Source organism: Phoca vitulina, unplaced genomic scaffold (genome assembly GCF_004348235.1).
Source record: "Phoca vitulina isolate PV1807 unplaced genomic scaffold, GSC_HSeal_1.0 scaffold11, whole genome shotgun sequence".
Lineage (NCBI taxonomy): Eukaryota > Metazoa > Chordata > Mammalia > Carnivora > Phocidae > Phoca > Phoca vitulina.
The window spans coordinates 19,770,844-19,790,383 of NW_022589714.1; the positions used below are offsets into that span (position 1 = coordinate 19,770,844).

Sequence of the window (19,540 nt, forward strand, 5' to 3'; positions counted from 1 at the left end):
TAGATCAATGGAACTGAATAGAGAGCCCAGAAATAAACCCATGATTATATGGTTAATTATTCTTCGACAAAGGAGGCAAGAATATGCACTGAGGAAAAGACAGCCTCTTCAACAAATGGTGTTGGGGAAACTGGGCAACTACATGCAAAAGAATGAAACTGGGTATTTTCTTACATCAAGCACAAAAATAAAGTCAAAATGGATGAAAGACCTAAATGTGAGACCTGAAACCATAAGATCCTAGAAAAGACAAAGGCAGTAATTTCTCCGATGTCAGATGTAGCAGCTTTTTTCTAGATATGTCTCTTGAAACAAGGGAGACAAAAGCAAAAATAAATTATTGGGACTATACCAAAATAAAAAGCTTCTACACAGCATAGGAAACAAATCAACAAAACTAAAATACAACCTAGTGAATGGGAGAAGATATTTGCAAATGACATATCTGATAAAGGGTTAGTACCCAAACTATATAAAGAATTTACACAACTCAACAGCAAAAAAACAAATAATCCAATTAAAAATGGGCTGAAGACATGAACAGATATTAAAGACATAAAGATGGCCAGTAGACAAGAAAAGATGCCAACATCACTCATCATCAGGGAAATGCAAATCAAAACCACAATGAGATATCACCTCACATCTGTCAGAATGGCTAAAATCAAAAACACAAGAAACAACAAATGTTGGCGAGGATGTGGAGAAAGGGGCACAGATGCACTGTTGGTGGCAATGGCAATGCAAACAGGGCAGCCACTGTGGAAAACAGTTTGGAGTTTTCTCAAAAAATTTAAAATAGAAATACCCTGGGTGCCTGGCTGGCTGAGTTGGTTAAGCGTCTGACTCTTGGTTTCAGCTCAGGTCCTGATCTCAGGGTTCTGAGATTGAGCCCTGTGTTGGGCTCCACGCTCAGCATGGAGTCTGCTTGAGATTTTATTTCTCTCTCCCTGTTCCCCTCCCACTTGTGCTCTCTCTCTCAAAAATAATAATAATAATAAATCTTAAAATGTAATAAAATAAAGTAGAATACCCTATGATTCAGTAATTGCACTACTGGGTATTTACCCAAAGAATACGGAAACACTAATTCAAAAGGATATATTCATCTTTATGTTTTTGCAACATTATTTTCAATAGCCAAATTATGGAAGCATCCCAAGTGTCCATTGATAGATGAATGGATAAAGATGTGGTATGTTTATACAATGGAATATTACTTGCCATTAGCAGCAACATGGATGGATCTAGAGAGTATAATGCTAAATGAAATAAGGCAGTCAGAAATAGACAAATACTATATGATTTTACTTGTACACGGAATTTAAGGAACAAAATAAATAAATCAGAAAAGAGACAAACTGAAAAACAAACTCTTAGCTATAGAGAAAAAATTGATGGTTATCAGATGGGAGGTAGGTAGGGGATGGCTGAAATAGGTGAAGGGTATTGAGAGTACACTTATCATGATGAGCACTGAGCAATGCATAGAATTGTTGAATCACTATATTGTGCACCTGAAAGCAACATAACACTGTACATTAACTATACTGGAATTAAAACAAAAAAATATCCATTTTTACTTAATAAGCTGAGCTTAGTAATTTTTGCCTTCCCTTTTAAAACAAACACATCTTTATATAACAGAAAAAAAAGTTTTCATGAAAACATTTTAGCTTAAGAAAATATCTCTAAATTTTAGAGATGTACTATGACATGGTTGGAAGCTAGATTACATTAGCTTTATTTAAAAAATAAACAAACAATAACAATAAAACAAAAGAACCAAAAAAACTTGTCAGCGAGATCTTTAGCAGCATAATGAACAATTAAGATGCAAAGCTTATATTAGTTTGATGGCCAGAGAAATATGCCACCAATTTTCGTATTTCCTTATCTCACAGTTCAAGGGAAGAACAGCATTTTACAATGTGGTATAACAGCAAGGTAAGAAAAGGTAAAGAGATAGCAATGATCCATTATATTTTTACTTGTTTACTAAAAGGTCAATCTTTATCATCCTACTGCTAAATTTCTGATAAAATTAAATTTTCAAAAGGGTATGAAATAACGAACAACTAACCCACCAGAAATTATTGAAATAGGAAGGTTAATGTATAATAACTGTAATTATCAATTTCCCATTAAGAAATGTGCTGACAAATCCCTTAAAGTATGCAATCAATCTGAACTAATCCAAAAGTTAGGAATTTAAAAAAAAAATGTTACAAATTATCTCGACACTTCAGATGATACTTTTCTTTAACCTCTAAAACTGTCTAAGATATTTTTTTTTTAAATTTATTTATTTGACAGAGAGATAGAGAGCACAAGTAGGCAGAGCAGCAGGCAGAGGGAAAGGGAGAAGCAGGCTCTCCACTGAGCAGGGAGCCCGATGCGGGGCTCGATCCCAGGACCCTGGGATCATGACCTGAGCCGAAGGCAGCTGCTTAACCGACTGAGCCACCCAGGCGCCCCAAGTCTAAAAATATTTTGATAAAATAAATATCTTCAGAGACATGCTCTATTTCCATTGTTACGCTAAAAAAATAACACATTTAGACATTTTATTTCTCCCTATTTTCTTCTTTCATTACTCTCCCCGTCTCCCCTCAATGGCAGCCACTGACCATTGACTAAAGCCCGAAGGATTGGATAGCCTAATGATCTAGCCCTTGCATATCTCTAAAATCTCAACGGACCTTGCTGTGGATTGACATTAATATATTTAACCATGATACAGACATAGCACTGGCCAATCAGAAAGGACACTGACCCTCAGAGTAAAAGGCAGCTGGTTTGCCAAGAAGATAATGTACTACCAAGTTGAACTCCAGTCCTGCTATTGATAACTATTGCAATTTTCTGTTCAGGTCATGTGTTCCATAACTTCATGTTTTTGCACTGGATATTTCACCCTCCTCCCTTACGTTAGCCCATGTTTATACACCACTCAGATTTATTCCTGGTTCTCCTAAATATCTAAACAGAGTTAATGGGTTCATTCCCTGTGCGCTCTTATCTTACACATACATCACGCTATCACACTGAATTATGTTTGCCTGTATGTCTTTCTGAATCTTGAGGGCAGGTTCTGTGCCTTATTCACAGCCTTAGAATATAGTAGAGTGAAAGTTTGTTACAGTGCATTCAGTTATGATGTCCTAACTATACCTTTGTGATGTAATACAGTGGAAAGGGCTTTGGAGCCAGAGCTGCCTAGATTTTTATTTAAATGTTTCAACTTATTATGTATGTCATTGAACCCATCAGAGACTCAGTTTACCATGTCTCCTGTAAGATTTGAAAAATATGCCTATAGGGTTAAAATTTCTTTTTAATCTTTTTTCTTTTTTCTTTTTTTTTAACTTCAAATGAACCCACGCAAGCCTAAGAGAGTGAGCACAAGCTACCGCATACAAGCCCTACGTGATCTATTTCCTGGAGACTTTCAACACTTTTCCCCTCATTCATTGTACAACATTAAGTACATGCCCATCTCAGGGCCCTTGAACTTGCTTTTCCTTTGGTCTGGAAGAGTCTTCCCACAGAGATCCACATGTTTTTGTTTGTTTGTTTGTTTTTTGTCATTTCCTCAGAGAGGTCTTACCTGACTCCCTACATAAAATGGTATCCTTGTCATTCTCAATCAATTTACCCTTCTTCATTGTGCTCACCCTTACCAACCATTGTGTATCTGTCTCTTGGCTTATATGTTTTCCTGCCTCTTTCATTAGAATATAAGCCTTGTGAAGAAAGACGTCTTTTTTTTTTTTTTTTACTGTTATATTCCCTGCACCTAGTTCTCAGTATATTGAATAAATGAATTAAATGAATGAATGAATATGTCAATGTCCTTCTAGGTTTATGTTAGATCATAGGATTAAGTTAGGCACACTTGGAAGCTGTCCTAGCTTGTTTATCAACACAGAAAACATTGAAAACATTGGTATCGAACAGCATGAAATAAATAAACTTTCTGACTTAAAGAGACAGGACAGCTTCTGGCCTGAAAAGTGTCCTGTACAGTAGACACAGTGTAAGGAAAGCTGCAAAGAGAAATGAAATTAATGGGGTTTACCTAAAAAAAAATGTCATAAAACTCAGTCTTCAGTTCTGTGCTGGCAGTGCAAACCACAGCTGTGATACTCAGAGCTGCAGAGGATTTGAATGTTCTCCATTAGGAATAGAATGTTAAGCAACAGTTGCCAAAGTAAACATCATCTAACTACTTCAGATCAGCTCTATTATTTTGGCAACCCCTACCTCTGTCTGTGAGGGATTTTACTTGCACAGATCTAACGCGTCCTTCCCCTCAAACAAAAACATGACACTGACTTAAATCTTGAGGAATAAAACATTTAGACACGTATTCTATCTGCAATAAAAATAGTACAGAAGGCAGTGGATGGCTTAACTAAGAAGAGCTAGGAAAGGCAGTCTTTCATGCCTGGGTCAGCATCAAATGCGGCCCAAGTTGGTAGTAAATTAACATCATTGCCATCTGACAGCTGCTTAGCAGGCTTCTGTGAAATGAGTTGTTCTCAGTCCAGCCCTTTGCAGACAGGTGCCCCATCACACCACCAGCTCTCACAATTGACACTAATTAGTATCCTTCCTGGCACTGTCTGTGAAAAATACCCAGAACAAATATCTTGTAATATTTGCACACATGAGTGTAGACTGTTGGCAGCATTTATAAAGAGTGTCCAGTTGAGACAGATTGCCATCCAGAACATATTTAGTTGAAAAACAATTCCAGGTTCTTGATCTTCCTTCCACAACACAAGTGGACTGTGGAAGTTTCTCTCAGTACCTGAAGCCTACCCTTTTGCTATCTATTTCAAGAATGACCAATCCATGTTTAACTCCTGGACTGTTCTTTCTCTTTTCTGGACGAAGAAGTAGAGTTCAGATTGGGCTTGCTCACCTTACCTGTTCTCTACTTCAAATTGTCCTTTACTTGCACTCCACCTCTCTTCTTTTGTTTTCATCTCTACGATTTTATTATTGAACGCTATGGTTATCTCTATGATCTTGAATCCCATCCAATCCTCCTCAGTCTTTCCCTCTCACAAAAATACAGCCTGACATAGTATATCTTATTTAAATACTGCTCCTTTCCTTTCAACTACTGTCTTCTTTCTGCTTCTTTTCAAAATCAGAAGTATGAAATCTGATTTGAAACCCACAATTCTTTATGTTGCAAATTAAACTCAATAATTACCTACTAAGCATTGTCTCTGGGAATCTTACTAGTATATTAAGCTTAAAGAACAGCTGGAGTCACAAAACCCGGAATTAAATTGTGGTTCTACTATTTACTACATAGGTCACTGGACAAATTGTCATTTCCTTAGGACTATCTGATTTGTCTATGAAAAGAAACAAATGTCATTATATGGTTGTTATGAAGGATTAATACAAAGATGAGAATAAAATAGATACTCAGTGACTGTTAGCCCTTCTAATTTCCCATCTTCAATTTCTAAGTCCTCTGAATACTAGCTATGTACTGTTTCTCACATCTATGCTTTTACCTATAGGCAAGAGAGGCATGCTGGTCCAGGTTTTCAGTACCTCATCACACTCGTTACAATAATCTCCCAACAGGTATCACTGAGTCTCCCATGCTAAACTATCCTACTTTTTCAACTCTGAACATGTCATTTCTCTGCTCAAAAAACAAACAAAAATAACTGCCCAAAAAAATCCATCCATTTTTATATTAAGTCAGATGTACTCTCCATTGTTTGATTTACAAAGCCATCCAAATATAACCCTCACCTACATTTCTAATATTTTATCTCCCTTTATCTCATTGTATACACGCCAACCCTATTCGCCCATTATTTCTATTCAGTTAGTGATTATTTCAGTCTTACTCTTCCATCTTTATTGCTACTTAGGAATTTAATCCACTTTGATTTTGAATTCCTCAAATTAATGTTTACTATTATTATTATTGTTATTATTGATTTTTTTAAACTAGTAATACTTTTTTTATTTTACATTTTTAAATTTTATTATGTTATGTTAATCACCATACATTACATCATTAGTTTTTGATGTAGTGTTCCATGATTCATTGTTTGCGTATAACACCCAGTGCTCCATTCAGTACTTGCCCTCTTTAATACCCATCACCAGGCTAACCCATCCCCCCACCCCCTTCCCCTTAGAACCCTGAGTTTGTTTCCTGGAGTCCATAGTCTCTCATGGTTCGTCTCCCCCTCCGATTCCCCACCTTCATTTTTCCCTTCTTGCTATCTTCTTCTTTTTTTTTAATTTTTTAACATATAATGTATTATTTGTTTCAGAGGTACAGGTCTGTGATTCAACAGTCTTACACAATTCACAGCTAAACTAGTAATACTTTTTAACCAGTCTATTCACAATTGCTTCTTAACAATGGCTTCTTAAATTATCTTGAGAGTGTACTTTCCTTTCTCCTAATCTGTAAGTGATTATTTTGGTAGGGTTCTGTGAATGCTAACTTTTTCAATCTTAGTCTTACTTTTTTTTTTTTAGAGTTATACTCACTTTCAATTGATCTTTTAGATAAGCATGCTTTTATCTCCCCCATAGCATTTTCATAATATGATTTTAGTGCCCTATTTGTTGCAAGTGCAAAGTCTCTTATTTAAATAGCTTATCTTTTGTAAATCACCACCCCACCTCTTTTTTGTTGTTGTTGTAGCTTCAAATTTTTTTCTTTTTGTCTTTAATATAATGCAGATTACATTTATTTGGATTTGTTTTTATTCAGTTGGTAATTTTTCAATCTCAGTATCTTATCAGTCTTCAACTTTATAAAAAATTTCTTATATACTAACTCAGAATGCTGCCTCTCCCACAATTCTTTGTGGTCTCTTTTTGGAATACATTTCTATTATATACATTTCTATTAAATACATACTAAACTTCTCATTCTATTCTTCATTTTCTAAGTTCTCTTTCTTATTTTTCATTTCTTGATCTGTTCTGGCTTCTGAGTGATCTTTTTCTAGGCCTAAATTCCAGATTACTAATTCTTTCTTCAATTGTATCTAATTGGCTATTTGGTCTTTCATTAATTTTAATGACATTTTCCATTTATAGAGGTTCTATTTAATCTTTTTCATATTCTTCCATTCTTTAACTGTTCTTTCTGTTCTTTTTTAATCTCTTAAATTAGTTTAAACAAATGTTATCATTTCTTTCATATTTTCTATTATTTTTATTTCTTGCATTGCTAATGATCCTGATCTGCTGATTCTCCCTAATGATATTTGTCATTATTGTCAACTCATATTCAGTGAGATGCATTTATTGGTTGGGAGGCCAAGCTGCTGGTTTGTGAAAGAGTTGTGACAAACTAGTTTAGAGTGTGTTTCTCTTAGGGTGGGGCCCTGAGGCAAGTCAATGATGCTGGATCATCTTATGCTAATTTTCATATTAATTCCTTCTGTTTATGGCTCAGACTAGGAGTTTCAGTTTTTGAAAAGTTATCTGTTTCCTCTTACTTCGAAAACCTGGTATAAACTACATATTTCTTAGACACATCCTAGACTTACAGTTTTTCTAGTCCATAAGGCCAGAACAGTCAAAATAGTGCCAACTCACTGCAGGGGGCTAGGTATATCATCACTGCTTGTTGGGAGGGGGTCTTGTCATTATCTCCAAGAGGGCTTTATAATCTCAGCATCCAGCACCTAGGACTCACATATAATCTGAAACTCTCATAGGTTGCTGAATCATCAACTCTCCCCTACAGCTTGAGTTAGCCTTTTTTTTTTTCCTCTAAATTTCTGGTATCTAAAGATCTCCCTATCTTTCTTTTGAACCCAGCTGCAATGCAGTATTTGAAAATATATTCTTGTTGTAGTTTATACAAAAAGTCAGTATGATCTGTTAAGTGTTAGCTTGGTCTACCGCACTGTTCAACTATTGCTGCAGGTTCCTAACACCAACAAGACTGAACTACTCACCATTTCCCAAAGAAAGTCCATGGATACTGCCTTTGCTCCCTGACTTAGGCTCTTCTGAAACTTTAAATGTTCCCTCCAAATCCATTTGTTAAATTGTTATCTTTCCTTTCTCTTTCCTGAATTCTTTTCACATAACTGCAATCATGGTATGATCTCTGCTTTCAAACCTCATAGAAGTAATCTTGGTCTATCTTACATTGTTATAGTGTTTGTGCTCTTATCTTATCTATTGTACTAGACCATAAACTCCTAAAAGGCTTGCAATTTCTTATTCATCTGTGTGTCCCCTGTAATTTCTAGCTCATTGTGCACAAAGGTATCTGCTCAAAGGGCTTGCTAAATTAAACTGAAACTACAGAAGGATTTTCCCTTCTGTAACTATCAACCTCACTAGTTGACAAGATAAAAACATAGCAGTCCATGATGATTCAAAACAAGGAAATACATAATAATGGGGAACTTTTACATTCCCTGACACAATTGCCTTTTAAAAGATATCCAATTAATATAAATAGGCGAATGATTTCAGAAATTTTAAACATCTACAGTTATATTTATATAACTGCTACTTTTTAAAACAGAATAACAATAATTACAAAAATGATAAAGTACTTATTGAGAGCATATTATATGGCAAGCATGGGACAAAATGTTTTACATGAGTTACCTCATTTGAGTTTTAAAACAACTATTGGAGGTGCCATAATTATTCACATTTTATAGATAAGAGTATCAACTTAGCATGGTGTACTGCATTCCCCAGGATTGTTTAACTCTTGAATTGTACCAAGATTTAAACTCAAGTAGTGGATTTCAGAGTTCCTGCTCTTAACCACTACATGCTTAACTTTGCTAGAAACTGTCAAAATGCTTAAATATTTAAAAATCATTCTCAATCATGTTTGTTTCAAGGAAACACTAAATCTTTTTTCATACAAAAAAAGAATATGAGAAGGAAGAGACTTGAAGCCACTTGCTATGCTGGTGAGGTACTACCAATTATTTGAGTAATAGTCATTACTTTGGAATGTAATGTGTAAATGTTCCTAAAGCCATTTACCAATATCTAGAAAAGACTTTTTTAAAAGATTTTATTTATTTGAGAGAGAGAGAGAGCACGAGCAGTGGGGAGAGGGAGAAGCAGGCTCCCCACTGAGCAGGGAGCCCAACTTGGGGCTCGATCCCAGGACCCTGAGATCATGACCTGAGCTGAAGGCAGATGCTTAACTGACTGAGCCACCCAGGTACCCCTATAAGAGACTTTGTAAGTAGTTTATTAAAGTGGAGGGAAAAATCCCCCATGGCTATACCAAGGATTCTATTTCCCTGGGGCTGTATTTTCTAATTCTTTTAATTTAGTCACTGAAGTACTTCAGGTTTATAATTTTAGTATTTCCTTTAAAAATTGTAATTATCAGTAATTCAGTCTGCTCACATTGCAGCACTCTGTGAGCATCTTTGCTCCAAAGGGCAAGTCTTAAAAGTTTCTGTGTCATTCACATTTAATACTGTTGACAATTATTGACAGTGAAAGGAAAAAAAAAAATTGAAGTCTAAAAATAGTTGCTTTTTATAGTTCTGGATTAAGCCTCCTTGTTCTTTATATAGACAGATATGGTGGGGGTCATGGTTTAAAGAGTAGGTGTGTTTCTGAAATAACCTCATTCTTTTCACTCTATGCCTCCTACTGCCAGCCACAGTTGTCTCTATTGTGTGAATCCTAAAAAAAGGTTTATCGTAGTCACTTAGTGCAAATGACACACTTTAAACATCATATATTTATATATTATTTTCAGCATCAACTCCTACAGTCCATCTGTAAGGTAAATTAAAGGTTCTCACAGCTCTAAGTGGCTTCAATTAAAAGATAATTATACAAGAAATTTCTTTTCATAAAACAGTAATCTAAATACACATCTTTGCTTCAGTTCGTAACTATCATTTTTCTAAGACCAAAGTCATTCATTAGATGATGGTATTAAATTATTTACAGATCTATCTGGTGTCTCTAGCAAAAAGAGATCATCCCGTATGGAAAAGAAAGCATAGCCTTTGTTTTACTATACTAATGGTTCTTAATTTTCCCTATATCTGATACGAAAAGCTTGTGTTCATCTTAGAATTGTCCTAGGGCTCAGAGTTCAAATTTGAAAGACGATTCTTGTCTGGAGACAATTTGATGTGGAGAGATTTAGTCCAGAATCCTCCTGCATAAATTATGTATGTGTTGCACAAAACCCAGGATAAATAACCCTTGGCCAAGGGATATTTGGTATCCCAGCTTCTTGCCCCAGGAATCCCTGAAGTGAGACAGAGGATGCCATAAATTTGAGGATTCCAATTTATTGTTATAAGAATAAACTGAGTCATGAAGAAAACTGATGAAGAAAAGTGAGTTAGGTATACACTATGCATATCTTCCTGTAAAACCTGTAAATTTTCAAAGTAAGAATGAGAATATAGTAAATTTACCTAACAGGAAACACACACACACACACACACACACACACACACACGAATTAGCTTAAATTTCAGAGTGGCTGGAATTAGTCAAAGTACAATTCCTGAGCAAGGGACATAGGTAGATTAGATTTCTTAATACCAAATCAGTCTAGAAGCTCTTAATATTCTGACCTAGGAGAATTAGAGCATGTTCTATGAATTCAAAGCATTATAGCAGTCAAAGAGTGGGACCCAAATTTTCAGGAACCACCTCAGTGGGAGATGGAGCATTAAGTAACCCAATATTTTTCTATGGTTCTTTTCAATTATATTTCCATTACTTAAATTTCCTAGTTCTTGTGATATTTTATCAGTCAGAATGGGAATAGGTTATGCTGTGATAATAAACAACTTTAAAATATCAGTGCCTAAAAACAACAAAAATTCATTCCTCATTCACACTACATACGCAACTCAGGTCATCAGGAAGGCTCTGTTCATCATAGTGTTTCAGGGGTTTGGGGTGATGGAGGTTGAAAGATTTTGCATTGGTAACAGCATTCTCAGGCCTGACATGACAAAGACCACTTCCTTACACAACCAGTGGCCAGTTCTAGTCACATGTGTATATCTAACTTCAAGGAGTGAAGTAACACAATCCTCCCATGTGCCCAGAAGAGGAAAACTAGGTATCACCCAACACAAGTGTGTCTTGTGGTATGGAACTGGCTAGCAATCATTTAATTTCTTTGCATTCATCGATCAAAACTTTACCTTCTTTACATTTTAATTTTTTTTACATTTTTTACCACTTTACTTCTTTGCATTCCTCTGCCAAAACTTCAGCCTTAGATCAAATCTACCACTGTGCTTCTTCTTTTTTTAATGGGGTTTTTTTTTTTGTTTTATTATTATGTTATGTTAGTCACCATACATTACATCATTAGTTTTTGATGTAGTGTTCCATGACTCATTGTTTGCATATAACACCCAGTGCTCCATGCAGTACGTGCCCTCTTTAATACCCATCACCAGTACCACTGTGCTTCTTAAACTTTAATGTACATATGAGTCACAGAGGGAGCTTTTCATGGTTTCAGATTCTACATTTCTAACAAGTTCCCCAGGTGCTGCTTGCTGATACTTCTACATTTTAGCCCCACCAAATGCCTTCCCTGCACCTGCATCCAAGCAGTGCAACTGTGCTGGAGAAAAATCACAACTAAACTGACTAGCTGTACTCTAAGTTCTTTATTTCAAACCTCAGTACAATACAACCTTTGGCAACTCCTAAGTACACCTGCCTCAAACTATTCTTTATTGTCCTGCCTTCCTCATTTCAGAAAATGACATTACCATCAGCCAAATGTGCTCACTCAACCTTAATGAAGAATAACATCATCTCTCATCTGGATTACTGCAGCAGGCTTGACAGGTTCCAGTCCTGCTACGCTATAGTCTGTTCTCCATAGAACACCATATGACCCTCTTTAATTATAATGAATCACATCACTCTTTACCATTAATGGCTTCCCACTGCATTTAGAATAAAATTCAAACTCTTAGCAAAGGTCTTTAACACATAGAATTATTTTTTCCCTACCTAGTTCTCCAACTTCATCTCATGACATTCTCCTCTTGCTCACTACCTCTAGCCACTAGATCATCTTTCACTTCCTTAAAGACTTCAAAATTTTTCCAAATGCTATTCCCTCAAATGGAATGTATTCTTATTCTCTGACATCCTCATTCTCTTCACTCTTTGAATGTCTAGATCCAACTCATTTTTCAGGTTACAGCTTTAAATGTCATTTCCTCATAGAGACCTCTCTGACTTTCTTATCTAAAGCAGTCCCTAAACTTTATTTCCTATGTTGGTACTTTGTTAATTTCCTTCAACACATCACAATGTGTAATTACATATCTTTTCTTGTCTACTGTATTTGTATTTGTGTTTGTCACATTCAAGTTCTATCTTTAGGTCCCTGCATTCTATTGGACATAAAGGTCAGTATCTAGTAGAATAAGTTAATGGGTAGTTGAATGGATAGGTGAATGAATGAATAATAGAGTATACTTCCTTTTGTATTTTTTTTCCTTTGACATTAGCCTAATTCTCTATTAAGTATATTTTATTAAATCATCCTATGAATAAGTTTCAAGTCAGTGGATTTCAATTGCTAAAACTAACCCTAACATTTTGTCTCCAAGTCACACTAAATCTGTAACCTGGGAGAATCCTAAAATTCTCTTGCGTTTTTATAGATATAATCAATAATATATTGTCAGTTTAAAAAAAGGAAGTAAAGTATAACCTGAAAAGTATTTCATTATATATCTATATAGTGGACTCCCTCAAAATTCTCTAGGAAACACTATTATATGTATTTAAGAGTTTTTTCTTTTTTTATAGTACAATGGAAATTTATTGGTTTAGTATAGTAATTCCTTTAAGGCTGATGCTTTTGCCACTAAAACTAGAAAAATCCATATAAATTGCAAAAACTATACTCCTTAGAGCATCAGATAGCTATGGATGAGATAAACTAAATTTCCAGAAAAAGGAGATCCTTTCTAAGGTAACCAACAATTTTAGTCATGGAGCGGGGGGGGGGGGGGGTTGCTAAATCTGGGCAAGAAGTAAGGGGCAGGTGTAACCCTGGAAGAGGACCTCTAGTGAAGAAAAAGAAACTAATGTTTTTCAGTTGCCCAGGGCTAGAAAAATGTATTGGAAATTTGAGGATCCCTAAAAATCTTACTGGAATTTTTCTTCATAAGACATTTGCTAAGTTTTTGAAATGTGTAGGAAGCTGAGAAGTTAAGATGAAAACTTCTAAAATGCAGAGTATAATTTTCTCCATCCTTGTAAGTATGCATTTGGAAACAAATTTGAAGTTGCTTGGAAAGAAAGCTGGAACACTGAGCTGGTACCTCTTGAAGGACAGAACTGAATCTTCTACAGTTTCTCAGGGCTGATGGGATAGGCAAACATAGGCTCTTCATCCAAAGCCTTTAAGACACACAGTGGAGGAAGGACTAAGCAGAGATAGTCTTACTAAAACTGCAAATCACCTCAACCCAGGTCAAATCTCAATTGCACTGAAGTATTAGCTCCTCACTGTATCTGAGTAACAAAGAAAAGGGGTAATGCTTTTGGTGGACATTGACATTGTCTAAAAACCCTACATGTGTTTTACACAATGTCTGGCATTTAATAGAAATTAGTAGATATGCTAGATGATGTGACTGATAAAATAAGCCCATTCACAGATTATCCAGATATTAGACTTCACTTTGATAAGTAATTTAAAATGACTGTGGTTAAATTATTAAAGACAATAGAGAAGAAAAAAGGACAAAATACTTTGTCCATTCTTTGATGGAGAATTCTAAAAGAGTTGAAATCTTAAAAAATAAGACAAAACAAACAAACAAAAACCATTAAAAAATGTATATACTAGAACAGAAATTAGTGAACTATAGCCTGTGGGCCAAATCCAGCCCATTGCCTGTTTTTGTATAAAATTTTACTGGAACACCATCATGTTTACTTATTGTTTATGGCTGTTCTTGTTCTACAACAGCAGAGTTGAATAGTTAGAACAGAGACCATATGGGATGTAAAGTCTAAAATATTCACTATCTTCTTCTTGAAATATACTGTGAACTTTGACATATGAATTGCTTAGAACATCAAGATTTAGTTAACATCTTCCTTCCTCCCCCCCCCCCTTTTTTTCCCATCAGCTCCTTCAAGGTAGATAGCATTCAATAAATGTGAGTTATTGTCATTTGCTGAACACTCAGTGAACTCATAATTTTATTCAGGACCACATGTTAAATACTTTGGAATTGTGAGGTTGAACTCAGATCCTAAAACTTCAACATGTGATCCTGAATAAAAGTAAGAGCTTTCTGTCCATTTTAAAGGAAATAATGTTCTTCAGCTTTTCTTTGGCATTGTTGAGTTTTGCAATGATTATCTGAGCTCTGGGAGTGAGCGTGCCGACAAACTTGAAATTTGGCAACAAGAAAAAAAGGAAGTCCAGTGCCATGTCATGAGTACTTAAAACAACGGTGTCTACATTCTTCCATGAGAGGACCATGTAATTAGATATACATGTATATGAATGCTCAATTAATGTTGTAATTAGTAATAATAATAGCTCACATTTATTAAATGTGTACTATGGTAGCAATTCCATTTAATTGGCCTTGGGTGACCTCACCATTGGTGTTTTTAAGAATTCCCATGCTATTATAATGTTCACCCAGGATTAAAAACTTCTGATTTAGCTTCTTTTCCCTGCTTTCACCATCACCTGCTGTGTTCCAACCATATTGTATTACAAAAAACTGGCAGAACAAGTAATTCCTGTATCTCAGACTCACTTACCTCCACTTAATTAATGAATATTTGAAAACAAAAATCATCTCCTGGCTGGTTGGACCATGTATTGGGTTTTTTGTTTCTTAACTACTCATTAAAAAAACAAGATTTGCATATTTTTTGGCTCAATAAATATCTGTTGTAAGCAAAAACTATGGTGGCTATTGTCCTTCTTTCCTCTAAATAAGCTGCAGTAATAAAATGTATTATCTTCCTGGAATCACTATATTGTACTTTTAAAACTAATATGACACTGTATGTTAACTACACTGGAATTAAAATAAAATAAAATTAATAAAAAAGAAAAAAATTGGGGCGCCTGGGTGGCTCAGTTGGTTAAGCGACTGCCTTCGGCTCAGGTCACGATCCTGGAGTCTCGGGATCGAGTCCCGCATCGGACTCCCTGCTTAGCAGGGAGTCTGCTTCTCCCTCTGATCCTCCCCCCTCTCATGTTCTCTCTCTCTGTCTCATTCTCTCTCTCAAATAAATAAATAAAATCTTTAAAAAAAAAAAAGAAAAAAAGAAAAAAATTATTCTCCTCTCTCTCCTCTTTTAGGCAGTGTGCTGAGTATTTATGCAATGAGATATTGGCCAAAAACTGTAACATGGGATGAGTTTTGTTGCAATGGAACAAAATTCACCTGGAAGGTAGGGAATATGTAGAAGAAAATAAAGCACATCTATTCTCTGTCTCTCTTTGTCTTTGTCCCTCTGGGTCTCTTTCCTTCTGTGTCTCTCCCTCTTCCCTCAAGCCTCCCCTAAAGGAAGATATCTTTATCTTTATCTCTCTATCCTAACAAACCACCCATAGAAGTAGAGGAAAATAGAAATAAAGTCCTCAAACTAGGATTCAAGCTCTTTGACATCCCTTCCCACAAAGTCAACCTTTTGATGACCAGATAGACTACTGCTCCTACTTCCATATTGATTTGTTTGTTAAATGAAGGTTTGAAAAATAGAAACAGAGGTTTTAAGGGACAATGACTTCATATGGAAGGACTTGTACTAGAGCAATGTCTTTGACCTTTCTCAATCCCCCATCTCTCACTCTTCTCCAGGGAAGGAGGAATGACATATGCCTGATGAATTTAGGAAAAGGCATTGGTACGCTTGTTCAACTTTTGCTTTAGAACTCTCTCCATGCAGAGAGTATATATCCTGCTAGTTCTATGCAATCTGTCATTTCAAGCGTAGGGGTGTGTGTGTGTGTGTGTGTGTGTGTGTGTGTGTGTGTGTGTATGTATATATAAGCATGTATTTATATATGTGTAAAAGAGTGGGAGGGAGAGAATCAGAGAAAGAGAGAGAGAGAGAGGAGAGATGGAGGTAGGAAGAGGCTGTCTGTGGTTGCCCAGGTATACCAGACACAGGGGGATTTGTTTATTTAATCCAAGGAAAGACTGCCCCACTTTGCCCACAATTTTCATCCTTCTTCTTCAAAGAGCTTTATGAGTAACAAGAAATAGTTTTTTCAATTTGTCTGATTCCTGTGCCTGTTTCTCGATGGGTTCTAAAATTATTTCTACTTTATTTGGTATAAAATTCAGAAAAATATCCCAGAATTTGAAAAGGAATATTAGCATATGAGAAAATATGAAATTTTCAAGAATCTTATTACACTTTATTCTTCTACCCTCAATGTTTTAAAATTGTGTGCATTTGTGACTTGTCTTTTTTATGAATAACAGCTGGATCATGTTTAATTTTATATCTTATAAGGTTTCAAACAACTTCATGATTATTACCTTATTGAAATTCCTCTGCAATGGCCAAATAATTTCATAAAATAATGTCATCAATCACTCCACATTTCTAGATATTTTTGGGCTAGGAAAATTGCACATGAGGGATAATACTTATTAATTTCACCTGGTTAAAATTCATGAACACTAAGTCTGGTGTATCACCTGAGAACCCTCCAGCTGCCAGTATGCTCCTACTGATTAGAAAAGTGGCAGAGTCATTCTTTATAAGCATCTATGGAGTATTTAGTATATGCTTAGCAGTGTGTTAGTCGCTAGATAAATAAAGATTAAAAAAAAAACCTCAACATGGTTTCTGTCCTTAAAGAATTCAAACTAAAGGTTCAGTGTAACGGATTAGTGATTTTATGTATTAAACTGATTAACCACCCCATTCTGTCTACCTCAATTGGGTTATAATTATGAGAGTTCACAGAACATACTCAACTAATGTTTTAACTGATGATAAATGTCATTTCAAACTTAGTTTATGACTATAATTTTGTAAAAAGGGTATTTAAAATAGTGTAATCTATGTGTATATGTACATATATTGTACATGTGTATATGTACATGTAAAAGAGTTGGAAAACACAGCTCTACCTATTTAAAATAATTCTCTGCAGTAGGTAAAAATTAATATTTAATGAGCTTTATGATTATAGAGGTGGCAAAAACGAAATCCTTCAAAGTAAACAGAACAATTAAATTGTGAAATGGTAAATTTTACTAAAGGAGAATTTGTGGATATCAGAACTGTTCTTTATTGCAAGCGCTATCTAGTTTTGCTACTCAGACAAAGCATGAGAAGCAACAGAAGTAAGAGTATGAAGGGAATTTGGTTTCATTTCCATCTCCAATGGACTTGTTAGAATACACATGACTAAGTCAATGTATTAGGTAAGCATTATTTAAGGCATAGATTGGTCCTATACTTCCCTAAATATGTAAAAGAGACATGATCCATAGGCAAGTACTAGATTGTGTGTATGTGTGCATGTATAAGTGTGTGTATATTTCTGTATGTGTGTATATAAATATAATTCATGTGTGAAAATATATATGATATCAATCTTATATATACATCCATCTATCCACTTATCTATCTACCTATCTACTCCTCCATCTGTATTTATTTATATTTTTCCGCCTTTACAGTTCACATTAATAATATGTTGAGTTCTAAAATTTTACTCTTTTTGAGATAATATCTTAACTTGTATTTTCTGTACATGTAGATATTAATACTTCATGGTTACAAAGTTCTTTTATAATTTAAGCATTTCACGTATATAGTATGTCATCTGCTCTTCCCTAAAATCTCCAGAGACATTAAGATGATGCTACCAACTTCAAATAAACCAAGACTTGAGATCACATGACTTTTCTGAAAAACACACCACCTGAATCTGCCCTCATTACCAGGATCTAGGGCAGATGATTTCAAATCAAAAGTTCAGGAGGTTGCATGGCCTCTAGAAAAGACGTTAAGCTTTGGAGCAATTGTACCTGGACACAACTTCCATTCTTTGCCTCACAAAACTGGATTGCTCCTCTGTAGATTTTCAGATTCTTTGTATGCAAACCAATGCAGGGATATCCACCTTGCTTCTTGTAAGCACTGGAGTTGGTTTGTCAAAGTGCCCAGGTGAGTGTCTAGTACTTTGTAGGAGCTGAATACACCAAGACTGCTTTTTATTCTACAATACCATGCATCTGATTCATGCATGCCAGTCAACAAAGGCATATACACATTGGCTGTCAAATTATTGATTGAGTGATTTCTATGGAATTCACAATTTGAGATCAATTCTTCTATTTCACAGAGTGTTTCTGTTTCTGTCCATTATCAGATGACCTGCACTCACGGAATGCAAACTCATTTAAATATTACTATATAAAACACTGAATTTAGATAGTAAAAAATTTCTGGAAAGAAGTGATATTATGTATTAATTCATAAGGTTTGACTTATGATTTACTTAATACATGCAATTATTCCCATTCATTACTGTGGATTAACAAGAATCAAATATGGACATTATTAAGATTAAGTAAACAAAGTCGAATGTCTACAATTAGGGAAAAATAAAATTCATTAAAATTAAATTCATTAGGAAATTTTTGGTTAATCTTAATTCTGAAATATACTGGTCTGAGTATTGACAGTTATTAATAAAAGAAATTTGCATTTCATAGTCTTATATTTTATATTATGAAACAAAGCTATATATTATATTCTGTGTATATATATAAATGTATTTTAATTTTGACAGAAATAAGGTTCAGTGAAGCCAAATATCATCAATTACCAATATACACATAAATATATGTTATTAAATGTAGTATTTGTGGGTAACCAGCATATATTGACATGCATGTGAGTATTTCTGTGTGACACACATTATATCTATGTATCTGTGCATATATATATATGTATATATTAATAACAGGAATAAGGCTCTAAGTAGTCAAATAATCATCAGGTCAATTACTATTACTGATTTGGTAAGTAAACATATTAGCATTTGGTTTTCAGATTTTCTTAATATGATTTTTTTTGTTTTCTTGATAATCAAATATATTTACTTCATCAATATGGGTTATTATTGTATGAGTTAAATCTCCATCCACAAGCAAGAATCTTCTTTAGGTTTTTTCTTTTTTTTTTTTTTTTTAAGAATTATACGTATTTGTGAGTGACAGTAAAAAATTAAAAGAAAACATAAACGCAACAAAAGCTAAAGTTTTTTAACTAAACATCATCCCTGTCAATGTTCAACTTTCCAGCTGGCTCATGAATATATTTGTTATAAACTCCACAATGTTTACTCAATGTTTATTCATTGATGGAGTTCCTCCCAATTGTCAGGATGAAATGACAACAGTCTCCAATAATGACAATGGCTTGCACTTGTAAAATACCAAGCAAAATTTATTTGTGCTCAGAATATTCACACATCATATTTTGTGAATAATTCAATGATGTGTGGGAA

The 19,540-nt window shown here is 34.8% G+C and overlaps 1 protein-coding gene across 4 annotated transcripts in view; it reads right to left on the minus strand.

Annotated features, from left to right (window-relative positions):
• Positions 1 to 19,540, minus strand: part of ADGRB3 (adhesion G protein-coupled receptor B3) — a 708,772-nt gene that overhangs the window by 364,721 nt on the left and 324,511 nt on the right. The gene's annotated exons all lie outside the window — the stretch shown is intronic.